Source organism: Aphelocoma coerulescens, chromosome 13 (genome assembly GCF_041296385.1).
Source record: "Aphelocoma coerulescens isolate FSJ_1873_10779 chromosome 13, UR_Acoe_1.0, whole genome shotgun sequence".
In the NCBI taxonomy this organism is placed as follows: Eukaryota; Metazoa; Chordata; class Aves; order Passeriformes; family Corvidae; genus Aphelocoma; species Aphelocoma coerulescens.
Window position 1 is genome coordinate 10,259,292 of NC_091027.1, and position 19,822 is coordinate 10,279,113.

The 19,822-nt window shown below is 41.9% G+C and overlaps 1 long non-coding RNA gene across 1 annotated transcript; it reads right to left on the minus strand.

The window, feature by feature from the left end:
• Positions 1 to 1,792: 1,792 nt before the first annotated feature.
• On the minus strand, positions 1,793 to 6,327 carry LOC138118174 (uncharacterized). Its single transcript, XR_011155022.1, has 3 exons — positions 6,141 to 6,327; positions 5,141 to 5,553; positions 1,793 to 3,240 (listed from the first exon to the last, which is right to left on the minus strand). It is a non-coding gene; the product is annotated as an uncharacterized lncRNA (long non-coding RNA).
• Positions 6,328 to 19,822: the final 13,495 nt, after the last annotated feature.

Genomic DNA, 19,822 nt, shown 5'->3' on the forward strand with positions numbered 1-19,822 from the left:
GCACAACTAGAGGTTTTCCCAGCATGTATCGTGGAATTGTGTAATTTGGCTTCCTGGGTTTAAAATACATCTACTGTTCTTATAGTGTGTTAAAAATGGACAACTGGTCTTCAGGTAGGTGGTTCAAGGGACTCTTGAAACACCAGAAGTCAGGGCCAAGCTCTGCTTCCAGAGACAAAGCTTCCATTGATTCACTGAGAAGGCCAGGAAAAAATGATGTCGTTAGTTTTAAAGGTAATGCATTTCTTTAGACACTTAAAAATAGACTCTATATTCACACTGGATTTCTCGGGCTTCTGGTCCTTTGAGATCCTATTCACTCTCTTTGCTGAGTGCTATTGAGAAATATAGTTTCCAAAGGTTACAGCAACTCCTGAGATCAATAATTCTGGCACAAGGAATAAGTAAATCTCAACTTTCTGACACACTGGAGTATAGGTTTCTGTGCACGAGCAGGATGTGACTGATCTCTGGGTTTGCTGAAGGTTGTGTGCTCAGACAAGGTTACTCTGGAGCTGGTGACATGGGGGTTTGCTTAATCACAAGCCCCCAGAAACAAGGGGGAGGTTCATTGTGGTGCTTGTGGGAAATAAGGGTTCTCAGCTGTGAGTGGTGTGCACTTGAGCCCATAAGGGCTGTTTGTCAGAAGGGCTGCCCTTGGGCAATTCCATAGGAAAAATGGTGGAAGCAGGCTGGTAGATCAAATATTTTCCATGGGCTGTTTGTCCCTGGTGGGTCCTGTAAAGGTGGAGAGATGCCCTGCAAGTGGAGTGCTCTCAAGGGCAAAGTCATGAAACCAGGCGATGTGATTTTCTCTCATGTTTACTATGGAATTCTGTTTTGAGCAGTGCATGAGTGAGAGGCACTATTTTAGCTACTGTCACATCTAATAAACTGATCATTAATCATCAATCATTGTCTGTTTTCAGAACATGTTCACTGTGTATTTGGATATGTATCTAGCTAATGCTTCTTGATACAGTTGTATGGGAGATCTAAGCTTGTCACTTGAACTTGTAAAGTGTTTTTATTAAATTCATCTTTTCATGTTAGTGTTTTCAAGGACTGGTTGGGATTCTTTCCATGAAAATATCAAGCAAAACACTTTTTTAAAACTAAACCTGCTGAACTGAATCAAGGTTCTGACAATGTACCAGGCAGTCTCACCTGGTTCCTGTATGGATGTTGTGTTTCAAATGCTCTTCTACCCTTCCTGGTGAGGAAACCCATCCCACAGTGTCTTGTAGCCCTACCAAAACTTGTACAATCACATCATACCAAGTTTGGCCCATTCTGGACCACTATCCACAGAAGTTTTTTTTTGGTTTTTACTCTTACTATCTCCACATACATTCTGAAGGCATAATCCAGGCACCTTATTAAGACATTTTTCAGATTAGATTTTTTTTTTTTCTAAATCCTATAAAAAGACTGAGAAAGATCCAAAATTCAGCATTTTTTTTTTTATTTGAAATAGATGGCCCATTCCTCCCTCACCTTTTTCATCTCAAGGACACTCAGACCCTACACTTTCTCCCACACTACCATGGGTGATTTTTGAGCAAGATATTACACTGAGTTTCCCCTGTGCTTGATCTTGCCTAAGTCTTCTGATGAACTTATATTTTTATGGCTTATTCTATCTAATATATATATAAAATATTATTATTCCTTTTGAATGATATTTATGATTTTGAAAATGAAATTCAGAGGAGAGCAGTCATGACACTCCAGCTCCCCACCCCAGAGCTGTGTCTCAGACAGGTTTGAGGTGCAGGAACAGTCTATTCCAAGGAAAGAGGGCGTATTTTAAGACCTGTTGTAACTCATCTGTGGCTCTGGCAGAACATCCATCTCTGCTGAGCTTTTTTTCTCTATCTGCATTAGCAATGGGAGTTCATATAAAATAATAGGCTTGAAAACTTTCTGGTATGAATCCTGCTGGTATAAAATTTCTCCTTCTTCCCCATAGGAATTTTGCTTGTTGGTTTTCTTTGAGATTATTCTAGTATGTTTGAATTATTTTCTCCTCTTAATTTTATAAGATTCCTCCTATGTGAATAAATTTTAATGCTAAGGCTGCAGCCATTCATACCAACTGTAAATCCCAAGGAAGCTCAAGAGAAAAGAGGAGCTGTTCTCTGTACAAAGATTCCACTTCACTTAATTTTCTTGTTATGTTTGTGTCATGTGCAGTGGGGCTGATTTCAGCTGTATATGCATCATTGTGTAGTTAGAATAGAAGGGATTTTTAATACTTCTATTACTAAGAGATTTTTGTGGCACTCACTAGTACAGAAGAAGGCTAACCTGGAGCACAGCTACTAGAGTCTGGACCTTCTTTCCTCTCATGTTGGTGTGAAATTTGTCTTGGCTTCAGTAGGCTTTAGAGGCAAAATTTAAACTGATCTTGCTGCAGAGGATTTTCTTTAGGGGATCTATTCTTGAGCAGTTCTCATGCCTGCAGGTCTAAAGGGCTGGTGGTGCATGTCCCTATTCTGCTAATTAAACAAGAATCAAAGCTTGGTTTTGTGGTATTGTTAAAGTAACACCTGCAGGATGCTCTAAGGATGGAAGAGATGCTGCTCATGGCAAGATGGTCTATGCACAAAGCAGTGTGGACTTATTTCTGCCACCAGCAGCCTGGGAATTTCAGGGGAGAAAGTTACAATAATTTCTGTTGATGATTTTTCTGTGGCTTTCCTGTTTTGGACACTTTCCAGTGGTTCTATACAGACAACATAGTGTACTGATGATGCAAAATTGGCTTAAGCAGGTAAGGCATCTCAGAGATGGTTAAAAATGTCCTTTCAATCAGAGACATCTTTGTTTCCACAATTTGGAGAATGCTGCAACATTTGTTTGCAACTTGATCTGTTTATCAAGTATTCCTCTTTTCTGGCACTGAGCTACATAATTTTAAGTGCATTTAAGATATGAGGTTTAGCCCCATTATAGATTGTTTAGTTTTGTATCTACAGAGAAAGACAACCACAATTCATCAAAGGACTTTATGATTGCTCCTAAATGTTTTGTTGTGTTTGAAAAGAGGCATGTACCTGTTTGAGTTATTTAGACACTTCTGAAAAGTTTCTGTTGTCCGGTAATTCAAATAACTCTGATTTGATAACCCGTGATGTTTGTTTCAAGAAACACTCCTGGGTGATCCTGGATCCCAAGGATCATGGTCTGCAGTGGGATGGAGCCACATTCAGTGAGGTCCATTGAACTCTTCTAGAACTAAAAAGAAAGGAGAAAAAAAGCATGGGAAAGAGCATTCAAACCTAAAAATGTTAACTTTGTCAGTTAACTTTCCTAAAAGTACTGCTTCAATATGGGGTGGGACAAAGAGAAAATAAAAAAACAGAAGAGATTGCAGGCTTGTTGCTTCTTTATGGAATCAGGTGGGATTAGTCACTGTCTTCCATGTGCTCTCCTCCAGATGTTTGCTCAAGTTTTACTGGGCCATCAAATAGTTATATTTTCACATTTCACCTCAGGCTTCCTGGGAATCCATGTTTCTCCATCCCTTAAAGGTCACAATCTCCACAGCTCAGTAGGGCTGATTTTGTTACACAGATTCCTACTCCATTAACACAGTCCATAGGTTATTTCTAATCCACAGAATTGATTTATTTAATCCTTGTAGATGCCATTTGTTACACATTATTCTCAGCATTTATTCACAGCACAAACAGATGGTCCACGAAACCAATTAACCTTTCCCAAGCTCCCTTTCAGGCTTTCCACGTTTTTTTTTGAGTCTATGGACAAATGAACAAAAAACTATCAGGAGACTTCATGCCAGAGTGTGATGAATAGGAAGGCAGACTGGCACATGTGCTGTGCTTAAATAAACCTTGTCCTCCCCTAGGCTGGAGTGCTGGAGGGAGAACTACTGCTGACAGAACAGGTAGAAGAAATGAGCTGCCAAAAGGTGAAGTGACCCAAGTCCGTCTGTCTTCTTGTTAAATGGTGTGGAAGATAGGGAGAGTCGACAGCTTAACCTCATTGCTCCTTCCTCCGTTTGTTTGGTTTGTTGGTTTTTTTTTTAAATAAGATTTTTGAGATATGAGGAATGTGTATTTTGAAGTGAAATGACAAGTTTTGTTAAAAACAGTGCTCTCAATCATCAAAGCCTTCACTAAGTGCCTTGAGAAAATATTAAAAGAATAAATCTATTTTATTAGCAATAAATGCAATATATGAGTAATTAGAAATTGCATCCTGCCCTTCACTGATAAACTGGAAGACAGACCATGTAAATTTAGAACAGTATTCATTGCTAACTTTTATGACAGAACTAAAAATAAGTATTGAGGTGGATCCTATCTCAATCTGTTTATCTGTGTAATAAAACCACAACCTCATTTGTGTTGTACAAAATATCCCTTGATTGTTTCATGGCTGATTAGTATATTACCAGAGCACATGGTCTGTTGGACACATTTCTGTTGTGCTTTTGTCAAATCCTGAAAAAAACAGGTTGAAAGGCCTTGGCAGGGTATGATAGGGCTGTGTCAGAGCTCAGACAAGGATTTGGGGTAGTTTATTTTGTCTCCACAGCATTTTCTAATCCTCTCTAGCAGATATTACCTTGTGTAGAGAGGGGCAATTTTTTTTTGTTTATAAAAGCTCTACCTGTTTGTGTAACGACCACAGCATTGTTTCTTACATGCCTAATCATGGAACCATAGAATGGTCTGGGTTGGAAGGGACCTTAAGAATCATCTCATTCAAACCTCCCTGCCATGAGTCCACTAGACCAGGTTTCTCCAGGCTGCATCCAACCTGTCCTTGAACACTTCCAGGGCTGAGGCAGCCACAGCTTCTCTGGGCAACCTGTGCCAGGGCTCACCACCCTCATAGGGAAGAATTTCTTCCTAACATCTAGTATAACTCTCCCTTTATAGGTTTGAAGCCATTCCCTCCTGTCACTCCAGGCCCTTGTCCCCTCTGAATAGGTGGAACCTCTTGGAAAAGTTTACTTAGGGTCCGAGGTGAGGACTCTGTCAGCAACAGACACAGTTGGCATTTTTTTGTCATTGTCTTAGGTTGTCAGGGCTATTTGAGCTCAGAAATGGAAATCCAAAGGTGTTTCTCTTTATTTACATCAAGTGTGCCAAAAAGTGTGACTTACCTGACTCTGGGTATCTTCTCAAAAGAGTGCAGATGTTGCTATTGATCCAGTCCTTTGCTCACTCAGATTGTGCCCTGGTAGCAGTCGAGGGACTGTGGACTCTAATTACTCCATTGGGTTAATCCTTATGTCAGATTAGTCCTGAGCCAAGATCAGGGGCCTGCGGCTGTACCTGCTCTGCATCACAGCAGGCACTGAAGTTCAACCTTCTGTGGGAGGTGGGAAGTTGTGTTTAATAATGCTCAAGATTCTTTCCCTTTTGTTTCTTCCTGTGTTGAAATTACTGGATCTGCACATGCACAGCTGATACAGATATTCCCGTTTCCCTCCAGCCCCTTGCTTTGTGTGGTGGTGCTGCATGGCTTGGGTTCTGCCTGCAGCAGGCTGGTGCCAAGAGGCTGGATTCCCCTCTGCTGAAATGCAAGGAATAATTCAAGTGAAAGCTCCTCATCTTGGCTCCCCCTCTAGTTACAGCAGGAAAGAAGCAAAGATTACAGCAGAATTGACTGTATTCTGCAAATCTGAGAGTCTGATCTCTTCTGTTTTACAGATTTCACTCTTAAGGAAAAAAAAAAGATAAAAAATAAAAAATCCTAGATTTTCAAGTGGAGTCAGTGCTGTCATGATCAGGTTGGATCTTAGCATTGCTATGTGGAAAGAATCTCCATAACAGAAGCAAATGTTTGAGGACATTGTGTCCTGCACCTTTGAACTCCATAATGCTTAGCACATCTCCTGGGTGGGCAGCTTCTCCCAGCAGAGCTGAAGCCAGCCACAGAAGCTTTATTGCAGACCCCCATGCCCCTGAGAAAGCACTTTCCTTTCCTGGGTGTTTTAAAAATTGGCAGTTGCTGAAGTGAGGGTTATTACAAATTTAATATCCTGCTCTGCTTATATCTTCAGACAGTCCCATAGTTTTTCACAAATATGAAAATTGTCTGAGAATGAATTCTTAAAATCCCATTATCATACATAGTAAAAATGGATGAAGAAATCCTACCTAGGGCAGCGGTGGCTGATGATGCCTATAAAATAAGCTATAAACTCCTGGAGCCCTGTGACCAGAGGGGCACAGCAGGTTTGAATTCTCCGTCCTCATCTTCCCAAAGTGTGGGAATGCTGTGGGAGTACATCAGGAGAGGTATTGGTCTCACCTTCATCTGTCCATCACTCTCACTGCAGCCCCCCAGTTGCTGCAGCCCCAGTAGCAATGGCTTGAGCTCAGGATCTGCCCCCTGCCCTTATGCCAGGTGTGGCTGAGGATCTGTAGTTATGTCACAGTAATTGGAGGGTAATTGGCTTATAAAAACATGAGAGATTGTGGTGGTCTGATGGGGGTCACAGTAGGGTGTTTCTCTGGTCTTACTATATTATATCCTATGAGACATCATTTTATGAGATATTACATCATATTATTATTTGAGAGCTCATGAGCATTTACAAGAAAGACTTGTGAGCAGCAGAAATGCTGGCTTGAGTTACACATAATGTTGTTAAGGTTTTGCATATAAAAGCCTCAGGTATGGCAGTTTTTACCTATTTATTTTTTTATTATTTATTTTTGACAATCATTGAGTTGGCCTAGCAGTGTGATACCCTACTTTGAGTATTTCACATGAAATTCCCATGTTTTATGAGGGTAGAGGGGAAAAGACTTGCCTATGTGCCTGCTCTGTAAAACAGGAATCACGCTCCCTCTCCTTCAAACAAAGGGCACTTATCACTGATAATATATTTCATTCCCCAAACCTTAGAATCAGAGGCTTAAGTGTAATTTTGAACTTGACATTCTCTGATTAAAATTAAAATTTAATAGAACTCTGTATGTGTCCAGCTATAGGGAAAGTAGTATCCAGCTTCCAGCTGGTTGCTCCATCTGTTAAAACCTCTGTGTGACTATGGGGCTGTTTGGGAGAGAACAGGGAAAGATGGTGAGATGGGGTGTTTTGGAGAAGGAGGTACCAATCCTCTGCCTGTTGGGAGATTTTTTCATCCCTCTTTTGGGGAGATGCTGCTCTGTGCCTGAAATATCTCATGGGTATCATCCTCACTGGGATCAACATCGTGACAGGCTGTGCCTGCAAATGAGAGCAAGAAAAGATCTCAATGAGCTGCTGCTTTGACAGAAACTCTTTAAGGCAAAGTTATTTTGAATTTTCTTTTCTTTAATGCCTCGTCTGTCTCTGGTTCAGAGAAAGCTGAATGGCAGTAATGTTTATTTGCTGTCCCTTTGCTGGTTCTCTCCCTTGTCTTTATTGTTATTTGTATGGTAAATGCCACAGTTCAGGCAGCTGCAAAAAGCAACAGTCTTGTTCAAAGTGTGTGTCAAGGGTATTTTCAAGGCCTCTTCAATAAAATCAAATAACTGGTGAATATTTATCTTTTAACTCCCATTTAAATTGTACGTCAGAGCATAATGGAAGCTGACTACGATGTTGTCTGGTGGAGAAGAACTTCTTGTAATGGTTTATGTCTTTATGACTTTTCTAATAAAAAAAATGGTTAAACTGAATCTCTAAGTTGGGTTTTAGAATCTGTGTATTTTGAATTTGACAAAGAATTAAGTTTTTGGTCCATCCACAGGTGAAAATATGATATTTGTTGCAACTAGGTATTATCTGGCTTGGTACTTCATCTCCATGGATGGGAAAAAGCTCCCAGTTTTCCGACTGGAAGCTGCCCTGCATCGCCTACATGACACAGTCAGTCAGAACTTTTGGGGGAGTTTGTGAAAGATAAAATTTGCCTCTTCACGAGCAGCTTAATTACTGAGTTAAATTTATCCTCTTTTCCTTTTAGAGGATCTCTGCAGAATATATACTGTAAAAGTAATTGAAAGCTTCAGAGCACAAAGACAATTTGCCTTCACCTTCCTCTGTCTCCCGCAGGAAAACCCCACCCAACCCTAAAAAAGACCAAAAAACTCCATAAAATGTCCTTCTGTCCTCCTGTTTCCTTCTAAGGATGGTTGTCCCCACCCACAGCAGCCAGATAACCTGAGCAATGCTTGCAGAGCTAGAAGATAATGTGCTAATACTAGAAAAGCTCTGTAAGTAGGAAAAAAAAAAATCTGTAAGTAACCCCAAGTTTAGCCTCAGAAAGTAAATTTCTTAATTCCCTTCATGAATAGTTTCTTGTAGGAGTTAATTACATTTTTAAAGCAATGATTGATTATCCTGATGTGGTTGAAATCACTGCAATTAAATGTGAGAGCCTAGAGAACAGTAAGAGCAGTATATATGCAAAATACGCAAAGAACTATTTTTTCCAGATCCTTCTTGAAATGTTTCCACACCTTCTTGTACTTAGCTCCGTTTCTTTTACAGTTAGGAAGGTTAGTAATTACAAGTTTACTTGACCAACACAGCCACTGTTGATATGGTATTGTGAAATATTTCAGCATTGATATATTTCTGTTTGCATTTTGTATTTTAGATTAAATCTGAACAGCACAAATCAAGTATTTTAGTGGCTCTAAAGCAAACTACCCTTTCCTCTATAGTTTTGCCCACTTGGATTTGTGGATTTTTAGCCATTGATTATTGGGAAAAAAAGTATTTCAGGAAGTAACTCCTTAAATTGAGAGTTAGGTGTCTTGGTTCTCCCTGTTTTAAAACAGGCTTTGGTAGCTTTGAGGAAAATTCTCCTGTACATTCCTCTTGATTCCCAACTGAAGGAGATGTAAAGTCTTTTTTAACGTTTGAAACCAGCTCATCTTTTGGCACAAGGGATCTTTCATAAGCAAACATTGTTTTTAGTGTTAAAGCTGAGCTAGTATAAATTGTCCCAGTTCCACTGAGCTCCATCAGTCTATTCCAGTTGGGAATAGAGCTGACACGTCTGGCAAAATCCTGCGTAAGACTCCATTAGCACACCTGAGTGGGGGGTAAAATCCAGTAGAGTGACCACAAGCTCTTCTATCTGTTGAAAGATTTGCTAATTGTTCTGCCTAACTGGACCTTGTAGAGCCTGGAAAAGTAGTCTAATTTCCTGCTTCGTGTGGTTTTTTTCCCTTTGCTGTCAAAAATGCCCCAAACATCCATTAGTTTCATTTGTTATATAGACAATAAATTAATTTCCTATTGTTTTCCTGTCACTGTGCTTGCTGCTGATTTAATTAACAGCAAGTTATCTCTCTATATTATTGCTGCCTGTTACTTTTGTCTTTATTTATTTATTTACTGTCTTATGTATTCATTATTATTAATAGGATTATTTTTTATCCTATAGGATCCAACCCCCAAATCCTTTGCTGGGTCTCCAAATGACCTTTGGTAGTGGTAGACCTTCACCTCTGCCTCTGTGTCCCTTGGGAAAAGGCTGTAAATCCAAGATGGAGATGCTGCAGCGGAGTCAACAGTCACTGCACCCACTGAGCTGGGACTCCAGTGAGTGCCTCTGTTAGGGAACAGCTACTCCCACAAGCACTACCTCATAAGGAAACTACATACCTGCCAGCATGATTTATGGTTCTATATTGCTAAGCTCCCAGTCAGATAATCTTTCAGTGTCCACTTTTCTGCAGTACTGTGTAAAATTGAATTAAAATTTAGAATTCAGTTAGACCCGTCAGTTTGGGAAATGACTTGTTTTGGGAAATGACTTCTTTTTGGGAAGTGGACAGTAAGGGCGTGGAGGGGTGACAGCCCTTGGTGAGCAGCACGTGGAGCCTCGGTGGCTGTGGACATATTTAATGAATGAATAATTAATGTAAGAGCTGGTTTTGGTACAACTCAGTTTCTCCAGGCTGGCAGCTGGGGGATATTCCAGATCCCCTCCTGATTGGGTTCAGTGACTCTGAAGGTGTTTGTAACTACTTCTCACCCTCTTGGCTCTTAAAAGGTGGAATCAAACCATGTTTACAAAATCAAAAGCATCATTTTCTGCACCTTGAAGCTGTTGTTCTGCAGTGGGTAGATGCAACAGCTTATCCCCTCAGTGCATTGGTACCCCCAAGTGTACTCTAACACCTCCTGTGCAGGATTCTAGAGTGCTTGATGCCAGCAGGTAAGGAAGCAACAGAGGATGTATTTACTAGAGAGAGAGGTATTCACTGCTGTTGCCCTTTATTTGTAATAGAGGCACAGAGCATCCACCAGCACCAGGAGCCAGTTGATGGCTGCTCTGAAATGAAGTGCTGAGATTTTCCTGGTGGGAACTTTTTCAGCATGTCATGTGGTGAAACTTGATCTTATCTGTTTTTCCTCACACTCTGGTTTCTGAGCTTTTATTATAACAGAGCACTGACTCTTCTGAATATTTGATTAATGAAAATTGGCCTTTTGCACGGGTGCACAGTGCAATATTTCATATTTGGTATTAGGCGCTGTAGAGAGCCCAGCAATTCTGCAGAGATAGAGATTATGCAGCACAATGATAAAGTATAAAAGGTGATGTGAAAGGGAGGAAGGAAGAATAAAAAGGAAACCATAGACAAAGGTGTCTGGGTTTTACAGCTTCTTGATACAGCAGCTGCATTGCAATTCTGATGTAAAAGTGCAGCAGAAGCACTGAAACACCAGATTGAATGAGGCAAATTTTCCTTTAGGACAGACCTCCAATTTATTGACATTTGTATAAGCATGTGGTGATCTACAGATAAAACCGCCCTGGAGAGCTCTTTGGCATTAAGGTAACAGGCGAGCAGAAATTTCCAGATCCAGGCAGCAGCTGGGATAGATGGGTATCCTTTGGTTATCCTTCTCCCTCCTTAGAAAGCAAGAAATTCCTGGCTCAGATAAAATAAGTGTATAAATCACTGCAAACGTGTATAATATTTATGGTGCTAATTTATAATGTTGGATTTATCTCCTGCCTGGCGAGACAGAGTTTCTTCTGATGCCCTCAGTGGCTGCTGCTTCCCAGTTTATATCACTTGTTGTCATTTTTTATATCACTTGAAAGGCTATGTATGAAAGTGGAATTTGTACCAGCATGTTACAGTATAGTTAAAAATAACTTTGGTGGTTGTCCAGGTTCCCTCCTGAAGGAACAGAGGGCTTTCTCTCGGAGGACTGGTTAATTGGGACTCTGTTGAAAGGTGTAAGTCTATTTCAAAATCTAGACTGAGTGAAGGTCTCAGCAAGGCAGAAGATGAAGCAGTATAAGACGCAATCTTAAATTTTGAAACTGCGCCCAGTTTCAAAGCTGGGTTTTCCCTGGGAATATAAATAATCTTCCCTTAAGAAATGTGTTTTCCTTTTTGATATGGAGAATTGTGATCAAAACTCCTCCAATTTGTTCACCTTTGTGAGAATTTTGTAGCTTTCTCTGGAGCATAATGTGGATCAGTTGTGCTGGTGCAAGCACTTGTGGGCACGGAGCAAGGTTGGAAGGTTGGGGTTGGAGGAAAGTCATCCAACCTGCAGTGCTTGCGCTGCAATTTTTACACAGTTGTGAGTGAGCTGTGATATTTTTTCTTTTTTTTTTAAATACATCTGGACAAATTAACATCTAAAACCTGAGTTATGTTCAGACCTTGTTCTTTGAGATAATATTCCTGAGGCCAGCAAGACAGCACAACTACCAAGGTAACAGGTTAAACCATTTTACCTTGAACCCCAGGTATGAATTATTCAAAGCTGCCTCATTAGTATTCATCTGTATAACCTCACTTGTCACTCATCAAAGGTTATATTTTCCATCTATGCCCAATTCTTCCTTTCCATGTCTAGACCTCCCAAACCCTTGTATTTTTTAATAAGCATTGAATTACAGGGGCATAACTGATGGTGCCTCTTCCCCTCTCCAACTTCTGCTGGTACTGGAGATTTTAGTTTTTATACAGGCCTCCTAAATTCCAAGTAAACCTCAGCACAAGCCTTTATAGATAAGAAAACCCATGAAGAACATGGAGGAGCCATTTGCTGGGAAGTGCTTGTTTTTTCCAAGGTTACACTCTGCAGCAGACCGAAATCAGACTGTGCAGACTAGAGTGCTTTGGTCCCATTTGGTCTGGAGAGACAAGTAGTTTGGAGGAAGCAGTGAGGGACAGGTTGGTGGCAAGTGATTGAAGCAGGAGGTGATCTGTGAAGGTAGGGACAGATGGAGTGTGCAGGTGTTCAGCTGCTGAGGGCTTAGCAGGGAGCTGGGAAACTTGAGACTCTCTTAGTAAGAAGTTGCAAGGATTCAAACATAGCAGACTTTTTTAGGTTGGCTTTTTTCCTTCGTTATTTGGAAGCTGTGTTTCTATGTGTGCCTTATCAGACACGTGAGAGCCCCTTCTTGCGAAACCATCAGGTGATAAAAGGGATGCTCCTGGGGTCAATGGATGCTTCCCCCAGCTCCAGCATGACTTTTCCTGGTGTTGACAGTGATGGATGTTGCCTGTCTGCCCTCTTTGTTCTTGTTTTGGGTGTTGTAGTTCTTTAAAAAACAAACAGCCTTCAGGAAGGGGGGCTTCTACCCAAAAGCACCTCAGGGACTTACCAAGGTCTCTAACGTGGTGGGGAAGGTGGCAGGAAAGGGAGAGAGATTCAGGGAGGAGAAGGGAGGTCCAGGATGATGCAGGGATCTGGCCAAGGGGAGCAGGAAGGAATCTCTGCAGGGAGGAGCAGTGGGTTTTTGTGACATATCATATCCTTGTTCTTAAGTTGAGTACTCTCCCTAGGAACACGCATAGGAACGGTGCCTGAGCAGCTCAAATGGGCTCTTCTGGAAACTGTCACGGTCTTTGGACCTATAAAAATTCCCCAGGAAAGGGAGAACTAAGAAAACCACATTCAGATTCCTATCTGCCTATTTGCTTCTTCTTCCCCTGTGACTTTTGAACCTGTTTCAAGTGCATCCTTACAGTGAAATGGAGGGCTTAAAATTCCCAGGAGAATTTGTCAGAAGAAATTGTGGCCTGGAAGAGGGATACCCAACAAACACCAGAAAATCCATACATAGCCATGCCACAGGAGAGCAGGCATTGTAAACTTTTGTTTTTCTTGGTACATATTTTGCCTGCTGGCACCAGGACAGTCATGCAGATGTTTTGCCCAGCGGTCATGCCTTCAGCACAGCTGGGAGTATGTTCTGATGGGGGGAAAGCATTGTTAAGCCAGGTTGGGCCGTGCTCTGGCATTGTAGAGGCACTCACGGGTGGTGGGAAGGTTTTGGCAGCTGCAGGCACCAGGGGAAAACCCTTTGTTCTCATACAGCCAGAACGATAGAGGGAGAAAACTGGTGTTAGTCATCCCCAAATTTCCTTCAGTACTACTCAGTTTCATTCTGAATCTAGATTGAATGCAAGTAGTGCATCCAAGTTAATTACAAAATTAAAACATTTTAGGAAATAATGAATTTACGCATGTTAAGTACAAATTGTTTAAAGGTCACTCGGTAAGGACTGTTTAAAAATCTATTAAAGATCTTGCATCCACAAGATTATGTGATCAAATTGTTTGCTCATTCGGCAGCGAGCTTCTCTGAGTTACTCAGATTTATTCTTGGGTAAAAGGAGGTGGAAGGGGCCTTTGCTATTTCTTATTTTAACATTTCATTTCACCTTTAAGGTAATGTGGAAGGTGATGATCTAACTTTGATTGCTATTGCAGTTTTGACAATGATGATTATGAATCTGTAACAGCCATTGGAAAAACTCAATCTGCTCTTCTGCTGGCACTGCTTTGTGTAATGTGGTTTTTGATTCAACATGTTTGCATGTGTGTGTCCTGGTCTGAAGCAGGGCAGACCTATGAGGGGTTTCTCATGCTTTTTGCTGCCAGACCTGCCTCTTCTCTAAACTTCATCCTTCCCACAGCTGGAGCAATTCCAGTCTCTGCTGTGTGAGTCCCATGTCTGGCTGCATCCTCCATGTAGGGTCAGAGCTCCTTCTTGTGTTCACTAAAACTGACAGCAAAGCTTTCACTGGTCGAATGAAGAGCTAGTGCTGGACTGAAGCAGGGAGTTTGTCCTGTTTAACTTTAGGACTGGCACCTCTGTAGCAGGAAGAGAAGAGAGTGAAGGGTTGGATTTAGGGTGTCTGGACTGATGACTGCTGGGATCGACAGGCTGCCCATGGAAGTTGCAGAATCATCATCCCCAGAAGTGTCCAAAAAACACATAGATGTGGTTCTTGGGGTCATGGCTTAGTGGTGGGCCCGGCAGTGCTAGGTTAATGGTTGGACTCCATATCTTATAACTCTTTTCCAACCTTAAGGATTCTATGATTCTATGTGGAAGCCCTTAATGCTATTAGACAGGGCAATTTCTGATAGTAGAGACCTGTGCAGAGTTTAATATCCTCATTGCAACTGTTCTTTAGCTACAATGCCTCCTCCTGGGCCATTCCACTCTGGTTTTCCCTTCCCTCCACAACAGTACATCAGCACAGCAGATGGAGAGGAGGAAGCAAGGACCAGCTGAAACCTGGGAATTGCTGGTCCCATTACCAGAACTTTGAACTCACAACATCCAAGTGACTTCCAATTTTTTCCAGAATCAGCTGCTATTATCTTTGCTTCTCTGGCTGAATGAACCAACACAATTTTATTAAATTAGCCATTTGTTATGTCTCTTGTACACCAAGGAAAGCAATTTTGGACACTAATGACTGCAAGGCCCCTCACAATAGCAGTGTGAACTCTCTCTGCTGTAGACAGTCTTGCTGAGGACAGTGTCACCAGCAGTGGCATCAAGAGGGAAGAGATGACAGAGCAGTGGTGACACACAGCATCTGCCCTCTTAGATAGAAATCACCTGAACCCAGGTCATGCATCAGCAGGAAGATGTCCCTTTATGTAAAATCAGACCCTGAAAGAAGTCATGTTATTTTTCCTCTATGCCACAGCCCACTTCAACTGGGCTAGCTTCCCTTTGGGATAGGGGCTGTGGCTGTTTCAGCAGACAAATGTCTGACCCTTCCAGCCTGCCCAAACCATTAGGAAGAGAAACCATCCAGAGTTTGAGAATATTCCCCATCTCCTTCTATTGTGATAGAAAGACAAAGCCCTTGAAGAAGACAATAGAGACTGAAAATAGAAAAATATGGTTTTATAAAATCAAGAGATGGAGGGAAGGATGGCAAGCCATGTGGTGAAGTCAGGAAATGTCTTTCCTCGAGGAGGAGGGAGGGAAGTAAGTTCAGCTCTGGAGAAAATGGCAGCAGATGGGCAGCATTCGTGCTTCTGGACCCCCTTTGCACTGCCTTGGAGCGCCCCTCTTCCATGCTGCAGCAACACCTGCTTTATTTTCCAGATCTTCAGAGCAAGGCTGGATGGGGCAAGAAACAGGTGTCTGCCAGCCCCTGCATTGTTCTCCTCCTCGTGGCACACCATGAGCTGTCATCCTTTTTCTCCAGCACCTGTGAATCAGACTTTTTATTCCCTGAGTCTCCAGAGATGGTAGCTCTAAAAATGATGCCTTATCCTGGGTCCTGTCTCTGTAAGTAGGTGGAGTTACGAATGGCACCCCTTCCAGAAGGTCACTGGTTTCCCCTTCTGCAGAGGCACCAGGATATTTATGGGGCACCTTGCAGCATTTCTGTCAGGATCCCTTCTCCTTATAAATGTCTTAGAGATTTTGAGCTTGGTGCACAAGAAAGATTATAAAGCTTGCACAATAAATCTGCTTGTATTAATTCAATGGCTCTCTTGTGCAAAGCCTTTTTACTGCTACCAGTACCAAATAAACACAAAGCAAAGTCAAAGCACAATGATATTTTGGAACAACTTGGGGGTGATGCATAATGCTGAGGAAGCCCTCACAGACAACATCAGCAGAATCACAGCAGATGTTCAGCCCTAGCAAATGATGGGCTTTTACCTATGAGCAGAGGCAGAGGATGCCTAGCAGCGCTCCAGGTGGTCTGGTGAGCTGTTTCCAATAGAGGACAGTGTTGCACAGTCACACTGGCTGCTTATGAGTTAGGATTCAGTATCAAAAGCCGTAACATTACCCAGTTTAAAAATCCTGGCCCAATTCCCTAATGAGCTGAGTTGACCTGTTTTTAAATTTTTGCTTTGTAGTGTTTGATCCCAAAACTTCCCCATGCTGTGCTGGGTTGTCTGGCAGTTCTGTCTGCTGCTGTTTCTTTGCCTTTTCTGATGGGTCCCAGCAAATCTCACTGGCTCACAAGGAGTATGATCAAACTGAAAGGCAAGAGCATCAGTGGATGTAATACTGCCCAAATGGAGTGAGTGACTGAGCAGTTGTACCTACCTGCCTATATTTGACCATTTGAGTACCCTGCCTAATAAATTCTTTGCTGTTGAAAAGACTTTGAGCATCCTCTTGTTTCTCTTTTTCTGGAGCATTTTGACTGGTCTCTTTAGAAAAATCTTGGGTGTGTCATAGGGAAGTATGTTGCATTTTTGTCCAGGGAGGTGTTCAGGAGAATTTCAGGGGACATTTCTAATTCAAACACCTATTACAAGGCCATCGGTAATTGCCAGTGGTTGTATTTGTAAGGGAAGTGTCACCTCCAGTTCTTTCTTCCATAGAGTGGACTGAGAATTTCATAAATTAGCATGAGGTTGCTAATTTAGAAGCTAAATTGTGTGTTTGTGACTCTGAGGCATGAACAGAAATCTCTGTTCCTAGTGCTGGGATCTCCCACCTCTTAAGAGCACAGGTGGTTCCTGTTGCTGGAGGGTGTTCTTCTCTCTCAGAAAATGAAGTATTCTGAATTTTAACCACAAACCAGTTGTTTTTCCTTCTGGGAAGATGTCGTTGCAGCCTCCATTCACCCTTAATCTGAAGGGAGGGACACTTGTCTGTGCCACCAGTCACTGCCAAATACCCAGGGAGAAGCCAGCGACACCTGGCATGGGATGAGATACTGCTTTCTCACCATATTCCATACCAGATGTTTATTTGGCAATAGTATCAGAAAAAGAGGAAAATCTCTTGACAAATTGGACAAGTAGATGCTGCCAATAAACCCCATAAGCAACAAAATCTTCTTTATTGCACTGTGAAGCCACATTTTATTGGTGAATTAATAGGAATAACCAAACTATTTTAGTAGCTGACTGGGAACAGTATATTAGTAGCAGTATTAATAAGTGTGGAGTGACAGGAGACTTGTAAGAGTGGGAAAATGAGATACAGTATTTATCCCTAGTGCAAAATCTCTTTTATTATTAAAGACATTGGGTTAACTAGGGATAGATTTAATACTTCAACCCTATTTTTATTGGATAATTAGTAGTGAGCAATCCCAACCCTGGGACAAGGACAGAAATCTAAAAATCAAGGAAGTTGTGAAAGGAGGGAAAGAAAAGGAAAATATGTATTATGTTTGGGACTTTGCTTTCTATCTTTTTACAGAGTCAGCCACAATATAAAACTTTGCTGGTGCAAGTGGAGGGAGAGATGGGGGAACGAAGGATAGCCAACTTCCTTCCTGTCCATGAGATAAACCCTTGCAGGAAGATTTTCTGCATTTCCTTTAAACACCTCACTCCCCACCAGCCTGTGCACTCCTAGGTCTGAGGCAAGGAAGAATAAAGAAATGCATCAGCTGTGTAATGGTAAAGGTCTGTCCTAAGTTTTGCTTCCCAGATAAAAGCAGTTAGCAAGAACAAAGAATGTATGATGCGATTTTCAAAGACTGAGAGCAAGATCTAAATGCTGGGAGTGGAAGTTTGGAAAGGCTCCCGAGATGTTAAAAGTTGGGGGAGGGCGGATGGGATGCCAGCATTTTGGGTGGCTGGAAATGTAAACCACCCTTCCTTAGGCTAATTGTGCAGAAAAAGAGCCTAGTGCTGCAGTTTTCTCTGCAAAATGGGGTGATTGTGCAACAGCACGAGCATTTACTGACTATGGAGTCTGCTTATTTCCCCCTATTTTTTATTATCAGCAAAACCTTAATTACAGCTTACCTACCACCTTCTGCCTACGTTTACAATGCAATAAATTTTTGGTCTCCCCATGTAATCTGCATCTCAGACAGTGCTGGGCTCTGGCAATGGGCGTTATTGATTCTTTGAAGAAATTATAACGGCATTTGTTCCAAGGAAAATGGGGATAGAGAGGTGTACAGGTGCTCATGCCAAGTATTGAAATGTCCCCTCTCTCCACCAGCACTCACTTGTCTGTGCTTCATTGAGCAACACAATTCCAGGTTAGAAACCCAGTACAATTATTTAAAAGTGATTGATGGGAGTCACAAGGAGCAGGAATAAGAATTTGGACTGAATTTGATTCCTTACTTTCCAAACCCAGCAGGTTTTGTTTGCTTTTTTTTTTTTTTCCCCTCTCTCAGTTGTAGGGCTATTTAAAATGGGATGCAGAAAAAGATGGTTGTTTAATGGTTTAAAAAGTAAGTGAGAAATCACTTCACAGCATTTAACTAATTTTTTCTGTTTGAGTATCAGGAGCAGATGTGGCTGTGAGCAGTAATTAAAGGTGGAATCAATGGGCTTTCGGCTGTTGGGGAGTTAAAAATAGCTAGAAATGGAGTGAATTAATTATTTGAAAAATATTGCCTGTCAGATCACTGGTATTTTGAAAATATGTACAACACACTTCATTAAAAGAGTCCGGAAATGAAAATTTGCTTCTTGTTTAAAGTTTGTGTTGATTTGTCATTAACATTCATTGACTTAATGAAGGCCATAACTGCTGCAGCATCTGTCTGACCTCAGATGAGTCTCTGTGTGCTCTAGTGCACTCTACAGAATTTTCCCAAATACTTTAATTTAATAAATATTACGGCCACGTTCTCATCTGATGTAAACTACAAGTGAGATCAGTGCACTCATCGTGATTAACATCCAGTCATGACTGTCAGGGATTAGAGAATGCTCAGCCCAGAGGTGTAACCCCCCAGGGACAGTGATACATGCAGGAGCTTAACCCAGCAGGGCCAGTGGTGTGTGTGGGAGCTTCCCATTACTGGCCAGGGATGAAAGAGCTAAAATGCTACAAGCACGAGGAAGACTGAGCTGTTTGGTTGATGGGTGACATGCAAAGCCTCTGACTTCACTGTTCTCACACGGTAGGAAGAGTTCAGTCAGGAGGGTGATGAGAGTCATTCCATCACCGAGTGCTGAAGGCAGAGCCGTAGTTGTCTCAGATCCTGCTCCTCCAAGGAATGAGCAGGACCCTGCACACAGGTGGTGGGAGAGGTGTAAAGCTGCACCGATGTGCAGCCGTGTGACAGGGATTGCTTGACAGCTCCCAAGGGCTTGTCCTGAGCAAGAATAATGTCCCTGATCTTTTGTAGTACCAACTATTGACTGTTGATAATGATGATTTATCTCTAGAGTTAAGCAGAAGGAATATTAAAAGATTGTATATGGTGTGAGAACAAACCTGATTTTAAACATGCTACATCTTATCCCCCTCCCTAAGGAAGGGAGAGAACTTCCTTAATTCTGTATCTCCTGTGTTTGTGCCCTTCTGTAAGCTCTCCCAAAGCAACATCCTGCAACATTATCATAGCACACTTTGGGTTGGAAGGGACCTCATAGAGCATCCAGTTCCACCCCCCTGCCATGGGCAGGGACACCTTCCACTAGACCAGGTTGCTCCAAGCCCCATCCAACTCGGCCTTGAACACTCCCAGGGATGGGGCACACACAGCTTCTCTGGGCAGCCTGTGCCAGGGCCTCACCACCCTCACAGTAAAGCGTAAAATGAATAAATAAATGGAAGTTTTATCATATAATATAGCTTTGTATTTATTTTTGTCCCATTCATGTGGTATCTTCTGCTTCAGTTTCGAGCCTGTGTGATACTGTAAGGGTTAAA